At 37.0% G+C, this 8,036-nt stretch overlaps 1 long non-coding RNA gene across 1 annotated transcript; it reads left to right on the top strand.

The window, feature by feature from the left end:
• The first annotated feature begins 542 nt into the window (after positions 1-542).
• Positions 543-4,323, top strand: LOC144379834 (uncharacterized). The gene is made up of 2 exons (XR_013443281.1): positions 543-656; positions 4,070-4,323. It is a non-coding gene; the product is annotated as an uncharacterized LOC144379834 (long non-coding RNA).
• Positions 4,324-8,036: the final 3,713 nt, after the last annotated feature.

Genomic DNA, 8,036 nt, shown 5'->3' with positions numbered 1-8,036 from the left:
TTATGATTGTTATCTCTTTGTTAAATTTCTCATTTTATTTATGTATTGTTTTCCTTATTTCATTGAATTGTCTGTATGCCTTATAGCTTGTTGAGTTTCCTCAAAAGAAGAAAAGCTATTTTGAATTATCAGCTAAATCACGAAATTACATACCTTTGAGTTCAGTTATTGGAGGAATATTGTTATCTTTTGGTAACAGTATGTTTTCTTCATTCTTCATGTTTCTTGGAATTTTGCATTGCAGCTTTCACAATTGAAGTAGCAGACACCTTCTCAAATCTTTACTAGTTGCCTTCAGTTGGGATGTACTGTTCTTTGGTCCTGTTATATCTGGGGCTTTCCACGACTTTGTATGGATACACCTGCTCCACACTTCTTGATTTTTCTCATGACAAAACTCTTAAGCTTTTATGTCTTCTGTGGTTATTGCCAAAAAACCCTCTCTTTTGTTTTCCAGCAGGTGGTGCTACAGTTCAAGTTTGTGGTTTCCCCCCGTCCAAAGACCCTGGTCTGATTTCATGAAAGCATTCTGTTTACTGGGGCTCACTCACCACCACATTTGGGAGTGTGCAGAGGAGCTGGTTGCAGAGTGGGGAGATATATGGGTTTGACACTTGGGTGTTGGGTTGACTGCAAGCTGCCAGGAAGACCTTTGGGTAAGTTTCTCCCAAAGACTTGTGAGCAGACTTCCTGCAGTAGTCCTGAGAGCAATCTCTTTAATGTGCCGTTTGATACTCTTATATGCTTCTTTCTTAATCTCCTCCCTCCCCCCAGTCACAGAGGTCCTACATCAATACATTAGGGGAGTGATTCTCCCACATCAGATGACCTCTCAGTCCTTACTCAGTCTTTTTTCTTTAGGGGGGGATTGGGTAGGGAGAGCAAAAGGAGGCTAGAAGAGTGAGTAAGGGGGTATTGGAACTGTGTAGTCAAGAGGGCCTGGCAGGGTTTGTTGTAGGGACGTTCAAGATAGAGGCAAGAGGAAGGGAGTAGAGGATTTATCCGAAGAAAATCCACCCTCTTCTTTTCTTCAGCCTTCTATTAGTTTTCACTATTTGAGACTTCTGGAATTCCTTTTGTGTCTTTGGATCACAGTTTCTAAATTAACATTTCTTTTCTCTGTTTCAATGGAAATCTGAATCCAATGTCAATGGACTTCTTTCAGTAAATGAACAAAAATAGGTTTTGAGAAATCTCTCTTAGTAAGAATTCTGGGTCAATATGAGAACTAGAGTGGAACAGAAAAAAGTTACCCTTTATCGATATTAATAGCATCATTATTCATTGGGTTTTCCATGAGTCTTGGTAACATTTTTCTTTTGAGAAGTAACTCAATGAATTAAATGAAGGAACTACACAATCAAAGAAGACACAGAGATTACATAATATTTCTTGGATACAAAGATAACATTTTAATGTGAGATCCAAAGGAAGATTGAAAAAATGCTATCCGAACATGGAGAAAGCACAGATCAGTGATAGAGAGACCGAAAAAGAGAGGAAGACAGACAGACAGAATGTGATCTTATACTGATCACATTTTTCTTCTAGACACCCTACTTGATATCTAGAGATTGTCCTGGCATAAGAATGGATTGTCTTCCAAATTTTCCTTTGTGTTAGGTGTTGGAACAGTGTTGTTAGGCTAGTAGTGACCTCAAGCATCAGTAATAACCAGTTTCTCCATGGAAACAGTCATAGGGAATGCTGTGCACACTTGCCACAGCGCCCTGCTGTGACACCAGAGTTGGCACATCTTTAGTCTTCCACTTAATAAAGCATATTAAAATGTAAGTTAATAAGAATGACATAGCATAGTACAGTGGTTCTCAGTCAAGTGTGGATTCATCTTCAGGGGACATTTGTCAATGTCTGAAGACATTTTTGATTGTCACAACTGAAGGGAGTGGGAGTGCTACTGACATATATTGGGAAGAGGCCAAGGTTGTTGCTAAACATCCTGTAATGCTGAGGACAGCCCCCACGACAAAGAATTATCACCTGGGCATTTATTAGAGGTACAAATCATCCAGACTGGGGCGCCTGGGTGGCTCAGTCGTTAAGCGTCTGCCTTCGGCTCAGGTCATGGTCCCAGGGTCCTGGGATCGAGCCCCGCATCGGGCTCTCTGCTCAGCGGGAAGCCTGCTTCTCCCTCTCCCACTCCCCCTGCTTGTGTTCCCTCTCACTGTCTCTCTGTCAAATAAATAAATAAAATTAAATTTAAAAAAAAAAAAAAAAAAAAAAAAAAACAAATCATCCAGACTTAATGAAGCAAGAAACTAAGGGTGGGCCCCAGCATTTGTGGTTTAAGAAGTCTTCCAGGTGATTCTTAGTGATTCTCAAGTCTAAGAACTATTGGTAACTTTGAATGGACTATAATTTTTAAATAATGCAAATTGCTTGCCAACTTCACTGCTTTGCTATATTCAATTTAACCATGTAATTAGTTTTGAAACACTTCACAATTTAAAGGGATCATGATTGAGAGTAGCTGCTCAGCCTTACTTTTCAGAGAGGAGTGGTCCAGCTCATAGCTTCAGGTAATAGAAATAAACTGAAAAAATGGGAAAGAAAGGGAATTTTTCTGATGACTGGACAGCCTGTTGATGATGCTATGCTTATTGTAAGGCTATCAGTCATACTCAGGTGTGATGTCAGCAATTTCCTAAAGCGGTTAATTTGAATTTCCCAATAATGAAAAATGTCATAATAATAAGATTGATTTATCAGAGTATGTCACATCAATAGCCTGATGTGGTGACATCGGTATAACCTGTGATACAGGAAGAATAAAGGATCAATCTCAGGATTCGCCTAGGGGACATTGCAAACCTTCATATTTGACAATGAGTATATATTAATGGTGAAATAGTAAGGCTTTGAGTGAAGATAAAGGAAAATATGGGCACCCTTCCAAAAGTAAACACACACTACTCAAAGTGCGACCTACAGATCAACAGCTTTGCATTCATTTGGGAGCTGTTAGCAATGCAGAATCTCAGACTCCAGTGCAGACTCATTGAATCATAACCTGTAAGCCCCACATTCTGGTAAGTTCTCCAGGTGATTTACGGGCACATTAGAGTTTGAGAAGCTCCACACTCTAATAACTCAATGTGTGTAGGAAAAAGATCATTTCCTTGCAGTTTTTACTTTTGATATGCAATAGAAATGTCTTTATGAGTTTGTTGTTAATAACGCTTGAATGAACAAGGAAACTACATTCAGTGAACTTCATTCTTTGATTTCCTTGGAAAAGAAACATCCCGTTTCTGAAAGGCCAGAAAATTTCCCAATCAAGTTTCCACTGTTGCCAATATTGGGTAATATTTTGTTGCTACTGTCCAGGCAGAAAACAGAAGGAAGGCCATGTTTGTAACATGATTTTTCTTCCTTTCTTTCATTATTCCTCTCAGCCTCCCATCACCAACGCATAGTTCATTCATTCATTCATTGAACAAATATTTATTAAGTATCGAGTATGTGCCAGGCTCTGTTCTAAGTGCTGGGGATCCCAGAATTAAAAATACAGCTTGTGTCCATATTTGAGGGCATAATTTCTAACATTTAAACCATAGAAATGAGATAAATAACAAGTCCTTAATTACTTGTTTTAAAGTGTCAAGTGGATTCGACACAAGTTTAGACATTAAATAGATGAATCAAGTGACAGATCTGTAGTCTGATGTTACTTGATTAGCTTGGGCGCATGTTATAAAAATAGTGCCCTCTATATACTTCTTATTTTAGCAGTTCCTTTCCTTTTCTTAATCTTTGGAAAGGATGACAAATAAATGAGCCAGGACAAAACAATAGAAAGAGACCTAAAATGAAGGATTTTTCTGTTTGGGTTCCACAGTCAGGTCTGTTTGCCCTGGTTTAAAGTCACTCTCCTTTCTATCATTCAGTCACTGAGTCAGGATGTCTCTCCCTACACTAAAGTGAAAGAAAATGTAGTTTAACTTTGTCGTCTATTTGATGGTCTTTCAGGCAGGATACACTGGGAAGAGCACTGTCCTGGCTTTGTTACTAATTAGTTTTTTTTTTAATATTTATTTATTTGACACAGAGAGAGCACAAGCAGGGGGAGCGGCAGGCAGAGGGAGAAGCAGACTGCCCGCTGAGCGGGGAGCCCGATGCGGGACTCGATCCCAGGACCCTAGGATCATGACCTGAGCTGAAGGCAGACGTTTAACCGACTGAGCCACCCAGGCGCCCTGTTGTTAATTAGTTTTGAGACATTGAGTCAGTCCAGTCTTATCTGTGAACCTCAGTTTCCTAATATGTAAAGTGATCATTAATGTAATAAAATTCATGAAAGCACTTTGATATAAAGACATTATTAATCATGTGAGAAAAAATTATTGCCTTTCTGGGCTTTGCATTATTTCAGAATTAACGCTCACTCCGGGTTACCATTATGGAATGAGGATGTGAGCTGCAGGAGAGGGGATTCTAAATCAGAGTGGTTTCTGTGAAACACACACACTGCATTTGTTTACAATAGCCCCCCAAAGACCCAGACTTACTTTTGCCTAATCCTATCTAGAATTCCCAACACCTTTTTACCAATCTCTTGACTTTACCATCAGATGACTAAGAGCTAACTGTTACTTGTAAGTCCAGTTTTGAGGTATTGCCAAACAGGAAGCTATTCATATTCAACCAGTGGAATTCTCTTGTAAAAATTGTCTATTAATATGCCAGGTGAATGTGGATGACCCATTAGGGTGAAGGAGCAAAATTTAGAAGTAGACATTCTCTCTTAGGTAAGTAAAATAAAGCTTCTTTATTTACTGATATTTATTGATTAGAACTGCCTCATCATGCATATATAATTAAGCAAAACAAGTTATTATTACAGGGGTAATAAACACATACAAAACGAGACATTCTTCTATCTTTATCAGTGAAACTCAAGTTTTTATTTGTTTTTCTCCCTGAATGTGTTCTCTGATATGGGAAACAAACGCAAAAGAAAAATTAAATTTCCTTACCACTTACAGCCCACTGACAAGTCCTTGAAGCAGGCAGACTGACATTCCCCTAGGCACCCATCTGCCTTGATGTAGATACTTTGCTAAGGGCAAAAGACAATCTTAGCCCAACCGCAACCTCGGGGATCCTGGAAGTCTACTTAAACACATAAAAATTCTTTTGGAAACTCCCTTTATCTCTACCCCTCAAGATACATGTTGGCAATCATCCTCCAAGCATATGGCCCACTGATACACGTCTGAAGGATCTCATGACTAAGGTTTTATTAGACAGTAATAAATATCCTTTTCCTAACAAGAGCTAGCCCTCTCAAGGTCCTGGAAACCTTGCTTCCAAAATTCCTTAGAGATTTGCTAAACTTAACCCACTCCCAACTTAAAAGTATATAATCAGCCACTCTTCATGACCCCAGGGCAGCTCCTTCTGCCCACGGTCCTGTGTCCGTGCTTTATAAAACACTTTTTTGCACCAAAAATGTCTCAAGAATTCTTTCTTGGCCTTTGGCTCCAAACCCCAACATCTTTCCTAGATCATCCTCTTAATCTTATGCCAAGATTTGATTGATTAGCCCTTTAGGAGAGATTGTTCTGAGAATTTACCTCCAGTTTGTGCCCAAATTTATTCTTTTTTTCATCACAAAAATATTATCATACATAACACAGCAGTTTCTGTGTCCTCAGCTTCTCTTTCTTCATTCCTGGCCAGTCAGAACAGCTCAGTTACTGATCCTCATCTATGCTTGGAAGAGCTGCCTTTTCCACTATTTCAAAATTCTTTCTCTAAAGAAACTCTATTTTAATCCTATTTATTCCTTCTAGAGTAACAAATGCAAGACAAGTATAATGAGATATGTAGCAATAACAGATACATTTCTAATTAACAAACTTCATTTATATATTACATATATGTTATATTATATTACATACTAAATATTATATATATATTACACTTGTTTCCATACATTGGATTTTCCTGTTATTTTTCATAATAAAATCAAAAAACTGTAGCTTGGCATTATATGATTAATTTCAGAATTTAAAAGTTTAGTTTGAGTTTAGAAATTTTCTAATTTAATAAGTAGAACAGCTCTGTCAAAACATGGATTAGAACTTATTTCTAATACTTTATAATTTATCTGCTTTTCTACTACAATTTCTTTTCTTTTTATAAATTTTTAATTCAATTAGTTAACATATTATGTATTATTTGTTTCAGGGGTACAGGTCTGTGATTCACAGTGCTCACCACAATATCTACCCTCCCCAGTGTCCATCACCCAGCCACCCCATCCCTCCCACCCCCTTCCATTCCAGACACCCTCAGTTTGTTTCCTGAGATTAAGAGTCTCTTATGGTTTGTCTCCCTCTCTGGTTTTGTCTTGTTTCATTTTTTACTCTCTTCCTCTCTGATCTTCTGCCTTGTTTCTCAAATTCCACATATCAGTGAGATCATATAATTGTCTTTCTCTGATTGACTTATTTCGCTTAGCATAATACCCTCTAGTTCCATCCACATCATTGCAAATGGCAAGATTTCATTTTTTGATGGCTGTGTAGTATTCCGTTGTGTATATATACCACATCTTCTTTATCCATTCATCTGTTGATGGACATCTGGGCTCGTTCCATAGTTTGGCTATTGTGGACATTGATTCTGTAAACATTGGGGTGCAAGTGCTCCTTTGGATCACTACATTTGTATCTTTGGGGTAAATACCGAGTAGTGCAATTGCTGGGTCGACTACTACAATTTCTTTAAAGAAATTAAGGCCTTGTAGATTTGTACAGCAATTGGAAAAACTAGAACTATTTGTTCTCTGTTGCCTGTCAAAAAGAAAGGAAATGATTAAGTCAAAGTTCAAGAGTAACAAGTTCACTCAAAGTGGAAAGTTCTAAATTTTTTTGCATTTATTCATTCATTCATTTATTCATTCATCCAATAAATAATCATTGAAAACCACTATATACAAGTTACTGGGCTTCAGCAGTTCAAAATTGGGAAAAGCCTGAAGGAAATGTGGCTAGTGTATATTACCTGCTGAAATACTCATGGTGCACCATGATATAAAAGACAATGGAATTGCTTTAATATGATTTTTTCCCCAAGAAATTTGTGCTTGCTGTTTCTTTCAAAGTAGTGGTTAGAAATAACTCTCTGGATTAATTTTAAAAATTACTTTCTGGAGTATTGGTTCTTATGTCACTGAAGATTCCCATCAGGAAATGCAATCTTCCCTCTTTTTCCATACAGACACGATATTTAACTTGTAAATCTCCACCCTTTGTGATTCATTATTTCTGCTCAATAACTTGAGTACATCTGATACAATTGCATTGCTATAGCAAGGTCCTCAATCGAGAATGTTACTATTAAACTGTTAGGAACAGAGTCTCATGAATGCATGTTCTGTATCTCCAAAATATGGCAGTCTCCAGTTTTTTTTTTTAAGAGATACTAAAACATACTTGAAACTACTCTGCTGAATTGATGACATTAATTTCCCTACTTTTCTGCTTTGTTGTTGTCGTATCTTTCACAGTATTTGTTTTTCTTTGTAGGTTTTGGCAAATTTCTTACCATGTTACACTGTTAATAAATCAAACTAAATTTTGAGTTGCTCAAGCAGTGACCTTAATCAGTAAGATTATTTTTTGAAAAGTCAGTTGCCTACCTTGTATATGTCTTTCAATATTATTATTAAAGCTTAATATGTAGAATGACAAAAATAACTACAATTTAACATATGTATGGTGTTTTTATTTCTTTGTAGAATTATAATAATATTTTCTTAGAGTTCAAGGAGACCGTCTCCAAAGCAGGCTTTTTTTTTACTACGTGAAATAAAATAATTTTTGATTTGGAAGCCAGGGAGAAAGTAGAATAAGTTGATTTTTCTTAAATAAAAGAAATGTTGTATCTTTACACCTGAGCTTGTAGTTTGAGATTCATCTCACTATATTCTTAATCACACACAGTAGGATAAGTGAGGTCATATTTTATTATTCAAATAAAAACCAGATTAAGCCTTCATATAGATC

Source organism: Halichoerus grypus, chromosome 1 (assembly GCF_964656455.1).
Source record: "Halichoerus grypus chromosome 1, mHalGry1.hap1.1, whole genome shotgun sequence".
Taxonomy (NCBI): Eukaryota; Metazoa; Chordata; class Mammalia; order Carnivora; family Phocidae; genus Halichoerus; species Halichoerus grypus.
The sequence above is the reverse complement of the archived record's forward strand: the minus strand, read 5'-3'. Positions and strand labels throughout refer to the sequence as shown.